Raw genomic sequence first — 12,572 nt, forward strand, 5'->3', positions numbered from 1 at the left:
TACCACTTTTTGTGTGGATGCATATTTTGATTTCGGGGTGGATGGGTGGTTATATACCTAGCAGTGGAGTTGCTGAATCATGTGAAAATTCTAAGTTTTTGAGGAAATTTTTTCCTCATAAAAACTCTAGATTGTTTTCCAAAGTACTGCCTAATTTTATGTTCGTACTGGCAATGCCCAAGGGTTCGAATTTCTCTACATCCTCACCAACACTTATTCTCTCTCTCTTTTTTATTATACTCATCTCAACAGGTGTGAAACAGTACCTCATTGTGGTTTCAATTTGCATTTCTCTTGTAATCAGTGATGTTGAACATCTTTTCATGCTGGCTATTTACATATCTTCTTTAAAGTAATGTCTTAGCAGATCCTTTGCCCACTAAAAAATAAATTACAGGATTTTTATTATTTTAGAAAAGTTTTGGGTTCACAGCAAAACTGAGAGAAAGGTAGGAAGATTTCCCGTATGTTCCCCCCAACACACACAAGAACGGCCTCTCCCATAATGAACATCCCCTATTAGAGTGGGACACTTGTAATCCATGAGGCTACATTGATGCATCGTATCCATCCAAAGTTCACGATTTACATTAGGGCTCACTCTTGGTTTTGTACATGCTATGGGTTTGGACAAATGGATAATGACGTTTACTCACAGTTGCAGTGTCATATAGAATTGGTTTCATTGTCCTAAAAATCCTCTGAGCTCTATTTACCCCTTTTTCCCTGCTAACCCTTCATAACCACTGAATTTAACTGTTCCCACAGTTTTCCCTTTTCCAGAATGTCATATAGTAGAACCATGCAGCCTGTAGCCTTTTCATATTTGCTTCTTTCACTTAGTAATGTGCATTTAGATTTCCTCCATGTTTTTAATGGCTGGATAACATTTCTTTTTAACACTGAATAATATTCCACAGTCTGGATGTTGCAGTTTATCCACTCAACTACCTAAGGACATCTTGGTTGCTTTCAAGTTTTGATAACGAATAAAGCTGCTCTAAACATCCATGTACAGGTTTTTCATGGGGACATAAATTTTCAACTCCTTTGGTTAACCACCAGGGAATAAAATTGCTGGATCATACTGTAAAAATATGTTTAATTTTGTAAGAAATTGCCAAACTGTCTTCCAAAGTAGCTGTAACATTTTGCATTTCCACCAGCAACGGACTTCCTGTTGCTTCATATACTTGCCAGTATACATTAATTTTTAAAGAATAAAATATTTAATTATCCAAGTGGCTTCCTGCGGATATTTATTTTCTAAAACTGAGTGTCGTTTATAGTTAATTTGCAAAAGTAATATAGTAATCTGAAAAAGGTTAGGTTTGTAGATTTTTCAGAAGTTATGTGAATTACTAAATGTCATTTGCACTGCTGAGTAGAGCCCAAGAACACATTATGAGTCAATCTATATTCAAATTTAGAGCTTTTCCAAATATGAAATATTCATGTGGCAAACAAACATTCTTTAGGGAGACTAAGCTATTAATATATTATCCTTTTTTGGATGGCCAATAAGACTTCCATGTTCCAATGACTCTGTATATGAATTAATAGGTATAAATATATTAATGTGAAATTTGAGTAATTGTGTACACGTTAGAGAATTCTAGCCGTATTATATAAATGAAATTCAGTATGTGATCAGAAAGTCCAATTATCTTTTGAACTATGCCACTTATGGTATTATTCACAGCTTAACATTTTTATTAGTATTATAATCTCTGATTAATTTTTATCCTTTTTTCCTTGTCTGTTTGCATACTAATAAAATGATGTGGATTTCTTCACTTAATGTCTTTTCTCATATGATATCCAACGCTGGTTTTCTATTCACCACCTTGAAAAGACAAAGTTGAAATTGTGTGGCTTGTGTCTGGAAACTTCTGATCCTTTCTGACATTAGTATAGTTATATACGTACATTTATCCACCAAACTGAAGTATTTAAAATACCAGAGCTGTTTACAAAGACAAATGTGAGAGCTTCCTCAAGACTTGAGCAAATGATACTTCCAGAGGATAAATGTATATGTATTTCTCCTGATTAGAGAACACTTAGACTTGTTCCTTCATAAATATGTAATGAAGAATGCTACTTTTATTTTTGTAAAGGAGGCAGTTTGATTTTCTGGGCACTGATTTCTATTGATAGTTGAGCTTCAATAATCACTGGATTTAAAATTGGTAAATCTGATAGCCTCATAATTCTGCTGATAAGAAGCTGTGTTGCAGCACTTTGACAGAGTTCTTAGATAGTCTTTCAGTATTTGAATATGGTTATGTGAACATTAACTTTGATCAATTTAATTTTCTCATTTAGCCACAATTACAGTTGCCAGAAAGTGGGATTTAAAATAATAGATCATATAGGAAAATCAAGCTTAATCTTTTCTATTTGTTAGCTAAAAATATTACCATATATTTCTTGGAGTTTTTCGAAGGATCACTGTAGTTAATGTTTTAATGGCACATTGGGAAATAAGTGGAAGTGGCTACTAGTATTATTTTAAATATTAAAATCTTCATTGTAGTTTATATGTTTTTAAGTAGTGCTTTATAAAGAATTTGGACTTTATGACAAAGCAAACAAGATTTCCAAATCAGTAAATATTTATACTTGGTAATGTATACATAATATACATGAATATATGCTACGAGGGCATAGTCTGTCCTCAGGGCCAAGGTGGTCGGGAGGTCTAGTTGGTCAGCTACACCAGTCTCTCAGTCACCATCCTTCTGGTACTGCTCAACCTTTCCTGTTAGCTGAGTGAGGTGGCCTCTATATACAAGAAGCATCCTGGGGGGTATACAGTACTCATGGACTATCCTCAGAACTGATTCCACTCCCTGGATGGCAGCCTGCCCCATCATTGTCCCTCTGACCCCCTTCATTCTCCATTTCAATTGAGCATCTGGACTTGATATGTACACAGGTGACATTTCAGATTCAAATGCTGTTTTTACTATGTATAGTGGCTTTGCTAAGGACTAATCAGGCATAAACAACTCTCTCTTGAAGCAGATGCTCAGGGTGGCTGTGGCAGCTAGTCAAGGCAGCCACAGACAGCGGTCTGGGAGCCCAGTGGTGGGTTTGGACTCCACACAAGGAGTAGAGGAGGTGAGCTCCCTGTAGAGCCCATTTGTTAGGTGTCACCCACCAAACTCTCCATTTCTCCCCTTCTACCACATGCAAACATTTAAAAAATACTATGTAAAAAAAAGTTAAAAAATGGATAAAATATTACATAAAAATATGCTAAAAAGTGAAATATGCATACATATATTAAATCATTATATTGAACACATGAAACTAATGTAACATTAAATGTCAAATATATCTCAATTTAAGAAATATACAAAAATAGGTAAACATTAAAATAAAGCATATTTATTAAGGTCTGTGAAAAAACTAAATATCTATGTTAACAGTATTCTTTGCTAAGATTTAGGGGGAATTTTTAACTATCATTATAGTGGTATGAAAAATAACAAAAAAATCACAGATTTAAAAACAGCTCTTTTACACAGATAGCAATTTCCCACACTTTTCTCATATGATCCCCATCAACCTTAAAGGTAAAATTGTCAGTTATTTAACCAGCAGAGATGAATTTATTTGGGAATAGCAGAGGAACTGAAACTTGGGAAACAAACTATGGCAAAGCATAGAACAGCTCCTTTTCTAGAAGGAAGGGGCAAGTTAGGAGGGGCTGTTTTGAATCAGTTCAACTGGAACCAGTTCCAGTTCCCTGGAAGAGGACTTGTCACTGGTGGAGCTGTGGTAACTTCTTGACTTCTCCTTGGTTGTGGAGGAGGGACCTCGAGGGGAAGTTCTGAGGAGTGGCGAGAACTTACCTGAGTCCATTTTCACTAGGTTTCACACTGCCGTATGTTGTCTTCTGAGATACATCAGTGTGCTCTTATTTTAGATTTCCCAAGAGCAAACCAAGAGTCAGGAAGGTCCTGAAGAGATGTCTCAATGTCAGGCAAGAAGTGACCAGATTACCATTTGGGTCTAGGTTTTCTAAATACAGTGGTGCCAACTTTTCTCTCTGCCAGGCTGTTCCTCCATGAGTGAGGCAAAAGGCTGATAGCTGGGACTTGATAAAGGCTGGTTGAAAGGTGAACCCCAGTTACCTAAATGGGGTGAAAGCGACCGTAGGCTTTCAATCTTCGTAGCACCCATAAGCAGCTACACTCCAGAGCATTGAAATCAATCCTGGTGAGCAACTGAGGTACAACACCCAGAACCCCTGAGAACAGAGGCTGGACCCGTTACTGTTTGCTCTGTTTCTTGTTTCGAACTAGTTCAGTTCTTCGCTACACCAGGACCAGCTGGTGTACCAGTCACACCTGTCCACCTGGAGTGGCACCCCTATCTGCCAGAGCTGGCCTTTTTGATAATGGCATCTGCCCAGATTACATGTGAACATGCCCTATGGCCCTGTTATTTATGGACAGAAATCAGTTTTCTCAGGGGATAGCACCATTATCAAGTCAGAGTCTTTGGTTCTGATTCTAACTTTGGCCAATTTCCAACTAATGCTTTGTCCTAAATCTCTTACAGTCAAGCCCCAATGGCTTATATCAGTATTCATTTTAAATATTTAATTATACATCACTTCTCTGTATAATGTATTTTAATGAGATGTAGACATTATTATGTTCCTGAAAAAAAGCATATAGAATTAGATTTTAAATGAATTTGAGAAATTTGTGACACCCATTTGTTAATCTTATGATAATGTTTGTTTTTAGCAAAAAGTCATATCAAAATTATATCCAAGAAGAGAAATTTGGGTTTTCAGGTTAATTTTTAAATTTACATTTCAAAGCATCATCCTCTCCTTGAATACTCCTGTGGTCCATGTGTCTGCCAGATGGCTGTGTTCAACTACTAAGGCTTCATGCCATTTTGTCTAAAAGATACTGAAGCTTTGAGATTTTTTTAAAGAGGGGACTTTATTTAAACTGGGAGTCAGAAAACTAGTTTGATAAAGGGCCAAATAGAAGGATATTGCAGGTTTTAGAGGTCATTAGGTCTCTGTTGTAACTCATTTTAGATCTAACTCTACCACTGTTGCTGGAAGTCAGCCAGCAAGTTGGTTGTATGTCAATAAAATTTTACCTACAGAAACAGTGGTGGGCCAGATTTGACAGTTTACTTGCTGATCTCCGATTTTTTAAAATTCATTTTTATTAATCACTGATAACACTTCCATTCAGATCACTACACCTTAAAATAGATCTACCCTCTTGCCCCTAGTTAGTAGCCAAGAACAATGGATAAAATCCATACAACAGTTCAGAAAAGTTCACATTGTTGGTTCAAGATATCTGCTTCACCAAGATTATTTAAAGAGAATGATCAGAAATTAAATATGACCAATACTATTTTTTATTTGTCAATTAAATGTCTGTATTTAAAACAGATTCTTGGACTGGTGGCTCATATTCATCAGCTTGTTCAATTGAGCACCTGTCCCAGTAGCAGCTTTAAAAAAAAAAAAAAGATTTTATTTATTTATTCATGAGAGGCAGAGATATAGGCAGAGAGGGAAGCAGGCTCCTTGTGGGGACCCCAATGCGGACCTGATCCCAGAACTCCAGGATTACGACCTGAGCCAAAGGCAGGCGTTCAACCACTGAGCTACCCAGGTACCCCCCAGTAGCTTTTCCAGAACTACTACCTTCACCATGAAGATCCATGAGCTTTCCCAATTCAAACCTGGACTTCTTTAGCATTTTTACTTTTATAATGAAGACATCATGGAGTGGATGAATAGACTAACAAGCCTTATCTCCATCTTTTCTGATGCTATTTGGAATCAATTTATTGAGCACTTCTTTCAAGTCATTTGTTTGCACTTCTCAAGTCATGACTTCTATTATCTTTTTCCAAATTTGGAGGACCTAATGGTGCTTAGCATAAGAGGTCTTCTGAATCTGATTATTGTGTGCGTGTCTTTTAGTGAAACAAACACAAAAATAGACAAAGCAAATAACCATCAGTAGTCTTGACATCAACATGAGCTTCAGTCACAGTCTAACATTTTTTGACCATGAAGCACATTTCATCACAGGTAAGATACATGCCGTGGACATTAACCAGGCAGTTTTTGTCCTAAATATCCTCAGTAATGAGCTTGAATTTTGTAAGTTCGACTACATCATTTTTCAGATGAGCAAGATTCACTTCAAAAACATAACCCTTGAGGCCATCAGATGCAATTTCGGTTCCTCGAGTTCTTGTGATTAATGTTTTTCCAATATTTCTTATTTTGTACGTAGCTAGTGCTTTCACATCATATTAATCTTTCTTAGAAAGTGGGCCAATCACTTTCTTCACAGCTCCCTTTTCACTACTTTCCTAAGGAGCTGGCTCTTGCCTATCCCTGATTTAAACAGTTTTGCACTTTGTGGAAAATTGACTTCACTAAGCATCATGCAGAAGATGACATACCTATGCAACTACACTTAAAAAAAAATCTTAGAAATAAATTAACCTATTCCTGCTTGAAATCATTACTTTCATCTTTCTTACTCAAAATTATTTAAAAATCATATAATTCATGTAGAAGTTTAGCAATCACCATGAAATGATATCAGTCCTTCATTGATGATGCTCAGGATTTGAGCCAATTAGAAAATATTGCTCCCACCTTCTGCTCAAAGGTAGAGGACAGAAAAGCACTCATTCCTGTCACCTGCTCCAAGGTGTAGCACAGCATCAACTCTGCTCTCAGGATGATTTAGGGACAGGGAGGCCCTGAGAAAAGTTACAAAGTAACTGAATTTTCAACTTGATTCTGCCCACTTTTTCTTTCTCTCCTAACTCCTGGTGTTTGGTGCATTAATTTTTCCTCCAGGTGCACGTTCCAGTGTGACAAGGCCTCTGTCTTCCTGAGGCATTCTGCTGCTATCTTGGAAGCATCTCTTTCTATTATTTCCTTTCCACGTTTTAAAACTTTAATTTGTAACATCAATTTGTTGAAGTGAGCTTTCCAACAGGGCAGTTAGTTATGGGATAATTATATAACTTATTTGCATTTTAATAAGGGATTCCTTAAGTTTTAATTCTTGATTGAATAAATCAGTCTCTGTTCATTGGCTTTTATAGTATTACGAAATGAAGGATCTGCCAGGGATTGCTCACAAGCTGTATACTTTCACTAGTATCCTATTTTGTTTACACTTTATGACAGTCCTATTAAGACAGTTGTTTGAAATCAAACCAGTTCCCAGGATTCTCATGACTAACACTCCAGTTCACAGATAGAGGAGGCTGGACAATATTAGTCTATAAGCATCTTGTTTGTTTGCAACTGTATTTTCTGGTCACTCTATAAATGTGTGGATGGTGGGTCATTTGCTTGGACTCCATCAGAGTTTCAGATGGATTTACTTTAATTCCCCAAAAGACTCTTTTTTCATCGCAATGTTGCCTAAAGAACATTTGAGGTAGAGACAAGAAGAGAGGTGAAGGATAGATGTCATTCCCAGGCCTTCCAGGAAAGCCAAGGGGAGACAGCCAGGAGAGGGTGCTGAGTTCTGTTCCTGGAGAGAGAAATACCAGCGCACAGAAGACTGAGTCACTGGAAAGGACAAGATTTTTGCATTGACATCTGAAACACTGATTCAGTCTAAGATTCAGATCTGAGAACATGGCAGATCCAGCGCAGTGACGGTGCTAAGAATATATGGAGTGGTCCTGAGCAGGGGCCACTACTCTAGCAACGTCCCGCCAAGGGCTAAGCAGCATCCTTGTGAAGGAGGGTACGTTGGTATTGAAGAAACCCCCCCACCCCCCCACCACCCCCCGTGAGTGGGCCCAGGCCTAACCCTGAGGCAGCCCATCCAGGCGCCTCCCATGAATTCAAGCAACGAAAACATTCTGTTTTTCCGAGATAAGAAAACTATCCCCCGCCTCACCCTGACTGGAAAAGTCCCTGAACATGGTCGTGTTGACCTTCAAAGAAATCAATCACGTCATAACCCGAATGCTATGCTACTCCCGCGGTTTTTTGCCTTTAAAAGATGCCTGTAATTGCTAATCGGGGCTCTGCCACCTCGGAGGCGGAGAGCCCGTTTGCGCAAACGTCCAATAAACCCTCTTGCTTGTTGCATCTGCCTGTCTGGGGTCTGAGTCTCTGGGGCGTCCACCGGGACACGTTGGCACCCGTGAGCCAGGGTCCAACAGTATAGTTCTCAGTGTCCTAGAACGAGCAAAATCCTCACTCTGTGACATTTTACGACTTGGTTGACATATATGGATGATTCTTAACTATCCAGTGACCACTTAAAACAGTATGGTTCATGCTTAAATTGTACATTCTTGTGTACTATCAAGACGTTCTGAATTAGAGTCAGTGCAGCTGTAGCTCATGCATTTAAACATGCATGCCAAGTGATTCTTATGCATACTGAAGCTGAGAAATCACTGGCACACCCTTTTATTAAATCCTTACAATAACTATGTGAAATAATCTTTTATCTTCATCTTACAGATGAAAAATTAAAGGTTGAGAGAGATAATATAATTATGCTACTATCATTCTATTAGCAAGAACCAGTGCCCGTATATGACCACAGGACTGCCTGTAGAAACAATAAAAAATCCTGTGACATATAAGTGTTATTTGAATTGTATGCTGCTTAGGTGGTGGATTACAGAACACTTATTCGAATGGGGGAAACAAAGATTATGAATTTTACAAGCTAATTTTAACTGAGTTATATATTTTCTGTTTGTTCTTCATGTCAGTGTGTTTATAGTTTTTATAACTAATCCTTTGTTGACCTACTGAGGTTCAAGTTAAATCAATCTAATCAAATATAATCAAATAGAGATTCTTAAAGAGGCCCAATTGAGAAGGCACTCTTGACCTGGGAGTAAGGCACACATTTCTCAAACTTACAAAAGTAGGTCAGAGATGGTAGCTACACATTGAGCATAACACAACGTACAGCTCTTGAATCACTATGTCGTATGCCTGAAGCTAATGTAACATTGAGTATCATAGACATCAATAAAAATGTATTAAAATGTAAAAAAAAATAAAGTAGGTCAGAGGTTGAGCCTCCAATATATATAAATCCATGGAGAATAAAGCTTTTCACCTACTTTTACCATCCTTGAAATTTGGTATAGAGAGAAGACAAGTGATGTTTTGGAAAGACATGAAGTTAGTCTTGGAGTTAGGTTCTCAGTGCATCTGCTAAAATGCAACCACACCTGACAAAATAGTGTTGGTGGCAGCAGATACTCCCTTCCCTTGGCTTGATAGAATGCCAAGTGGAAATTGCACTTTTTGGCTAGAAAATGGGCAGGCTCTCCTATCTCTGGTCTTTTATGTTGACACTAGACAAGTGACACTGGGCAAGAAATTTATCATCTGCAGAAAATATCAGAACAGAGAGAATTTTATGAACTTGGGTTTAGACTCTAATAATGTGAGATTGGAGGCACTTCATTGGCAATTCATTTGAAGCTATGGGATGGAGAAAAGGAAGTATGTTCATACCCCCAAATCTCCACTTCCCACATTGCAGAAGGCAGAAGTTTCAGAAAAGGGAATAATTTCCTTTGTTTATGGCCTTGTGACTGGTTCACAAATAAATCATAATTATGGAAGACTACAATTTTCAGAATACATTTTTTAAACTTCCCTAGCTTAAATAGAATAGTAATTACTTTTTTTCAGAGGATAAAGAAAACAATCTGTGATAACGTCTTCTGGGTGGCTTGCACCCATTTTCCTTCTTTTCCAGTTGGGGGGACATTAAAGAAATATTCTGTTTATTTGCAACATCACCTTTTTGCCGACAAGATATAGAAATAAATAGAGAGACAAGAGTTCTTCGGTTAAACCTAATAGTCACTGACTGCAATGTAAACTCAAATTAAAAAGATCTAGCAAAGAAGGGAAACAGCCCTTCAATATCAGTAACCATCAGAGATGCAGAGTTGTATTCATCTGAATGCTAATTATAGAAGTGAGTCCTTCCAAAGTCACTAAAGGAAGATAGCTTAGGATGAATCATTTTGATGCAGTAGATATTTTGGGAACTAAACCATTTTTCCTTTTTTTCTTAATAATTGCATATCTTATTAAAACATTAAATATTAACCATTAAACATTGAATGCTTAAACCCCATTTCATTATATCTATATCTAAAACCAGCTCTTTACTTCTGTTAATAAGTGCTCTTATAGAGACATCTGCCCACCACTCTGGCCCAAATGCAGAGTATTGTTAGACAAAACATGAATACATAAATTTAAAAGGTGGATAAGCAAATCAAGATAAATATCTCCATAGGCCAGAAACTGAAAATTTATGAAAAATATAAAGTGTTCATTTGCTTCGACATGGATGGAACTGGAGGGTATTATGCTGAGTGAAATAGGTCAATTGGAGAAGGACAAACATTATATAGTCTCATTCATTTGGGGAATATAAATAATAGTAAAAGGGAATAGAAGGGAAGGGAGAAGAAATGGGTAGGAAATATCAGAAAGGGAAACAGAACATGGAAGACTCCTAACTCTGGGAAACGAACTAGGGGTGGTGGAAGGGGAGGTGGTGGGGGGTGGGGGTGACTGGGGGACGGGCACTGAGGTAGGCACTTGACGGGATGAGCACTGGGTGTTATTCTGTAGTTGGCAAATTGAACACCAAAAAAAAAATAAATTTATTATTTAAAAAAAAGAAAAATATAAAGTGTTAAAACCACAGATTCTTCTTTAATTTATGATAGGGAGAGAGGCTGCTTTCTCAAGTATAGAGCATTATAGAAATATAAACAGTACTCTCCGAATTTTAAGACCTCTACTCACAAATAGGAGAGGCTTCTGTAGAATGAGTGTCTCATTATACAGAGACCTGAGCAGGCTTCCTTCCTGAAATGGAATTCAAGCTCACAGTTTGACACAGAAGCCTCTACAGCTTCAGAACAATAGTCTGGGCTCAAAGTGCCTATTAACTCAAATACTGTCTTTTTCCTTCATCTAGTATCCAGGGCTGGCTATGTAATTTGCAGGGTTTGGTATAAAATGCAAATATGGGCTCCTAGTTCAAAACACAGGAACAGAAAAAGTACTGTTAAATGCACTAGAATAAAAACCTTTTCCTTTTATCCATGGTCTTTCTTTTGACTTGTTATTTTATTTTTTGCTGTTTAATGTCCTAATTAAAGAAAAATTTAAAAAGTTAAAAAACTTAATATTTTTTTAATAAAGATTTTATTTATTCATGAGGGACACAGAAAGAAAGGCAGAGACACAGGCAGAGGGAGAAGAAGCAGGCTCCATGAAAGGAGCCCAATGTGGGACTCGATCTCAGGACTCCGGGATCAGGCCCAGAGCCAAAGGCAGATGCTCAACCACTGAGCAACCTAGGAATCCCCAAAACTTAAATTATTGAAATACACTTCCGTAATCCATCTTTATATTGTGCAATGCTGATTTAAAATGCAAATATAAAAGCATTTGACTCCCACACAGAATCACCAAACTTGCAGTTTGTGTTTGATAGTATATACTGTACATATATTTTATTACCAGCAGTGGAAACATTGCAGATCACTGACTCTACTGCTATATTGAACTTATCAATATGCACACGTCTTGCCAGCACCCTCTACCTTTATTTCCTGGTGGTGAGGAAGAACTGAAAGGAGCCAAGCTGTGAGTTCCTGGGTTTTCCCCCTCTGTGTCTTCATTGCAGCTCAAGCAGTTGGCTGATACAGAGAAGTGACCCTCCAGTAAGAAAGGGGAAAGAGCTTAGGTCCCTCAGAGCTCCCTTACCTTCTCTTTGGTTTGAAACAATTCTGGTTGGAACAGAAAGTGTGGTCTCCCAAGGCCGTCCACAGGTTGGTTTACACATGACACCTTGACCTCATGCTCATTTTGCATTTTCTGGAACTCACATTCGTTTTGAGCTCTAGGGCATCACAAAAGCTGCATGAGAACCGAGTGTGGGAAACAGGATGTATTCATGCACAGTCTCCATCATCCCTCAGATTCCTCTGACAGTGCACTAGTTGAAAGATAAAATTCTATCACTACCTGGGGTAGTGTAAAAAACTGGGCAGCAGAGTCTTGAGTCCAGGGAGGAGCCCTCCTGACCTGCTTGCCCCCAAAGCCCACCTAGCCACTACTGCTTGATTATAGGATTTCCACACCCTCAGCAGAAGGCCTGGTCTGGTTGGTGAGCCTCTGGAGGCAGCCCGGAGGAAACTGCTAGACAACTACTAGGAGGGGAGGCAAGGCTAAGAACTGAAGTACTAGTTACACCAGAGGACAAACTACAATGGTGTTCTGGAAATCCATTCAGTCTAGAAGTTGAAAATAAGGGTGAGAATGTAAAATTAAGTTGAAAGAGTTATATTTAGCCTACAAATAATAAGACGAATAATTCTGTGATAAGCAGAAATAATTCAAACAGAAAGGAGGAAAGAAAACAAGAATAGATGGATGCAAAAAAATCCAAATAATTAGAAATAACCAAAATGCAAAATAAAATCATTTTGAAAAACTTAGCTATGAAAAAAAAAAAACT

The 12,572-nt window shown here is 37.9% G+C and overlaps 1 pseudogene; it reads right to left on the minus strand.

The window, feature by feature from the left end:
- Positions 1 to 5,417: 5,417 nt before the first annotated feature.
- LOC140594095 (small ribosomal subunit protein eS1 pseudogene) lies at positions 5,418 to 11,926 on the minus strand (annotated as a pseudogene).
- Between the last annotated feature and the right edge of the window lie 646 nt (positions 11,927 to 12,572).

Source organism: Vulpes vulpes, chromosome 10 (genome assembly GCF_048418805.1).
Source record: "Vulpes vulpes isolate BD-2025 chromosome 10, VulVul3, whole genome shotgun sequence".
In the NCBI taxonomy this organism is placed as follows: Eukaryota; Metazoa; Chordata; class Mammalia; order Carnivora; family Canidae; genus Vulpes; species Vulpes vulpes.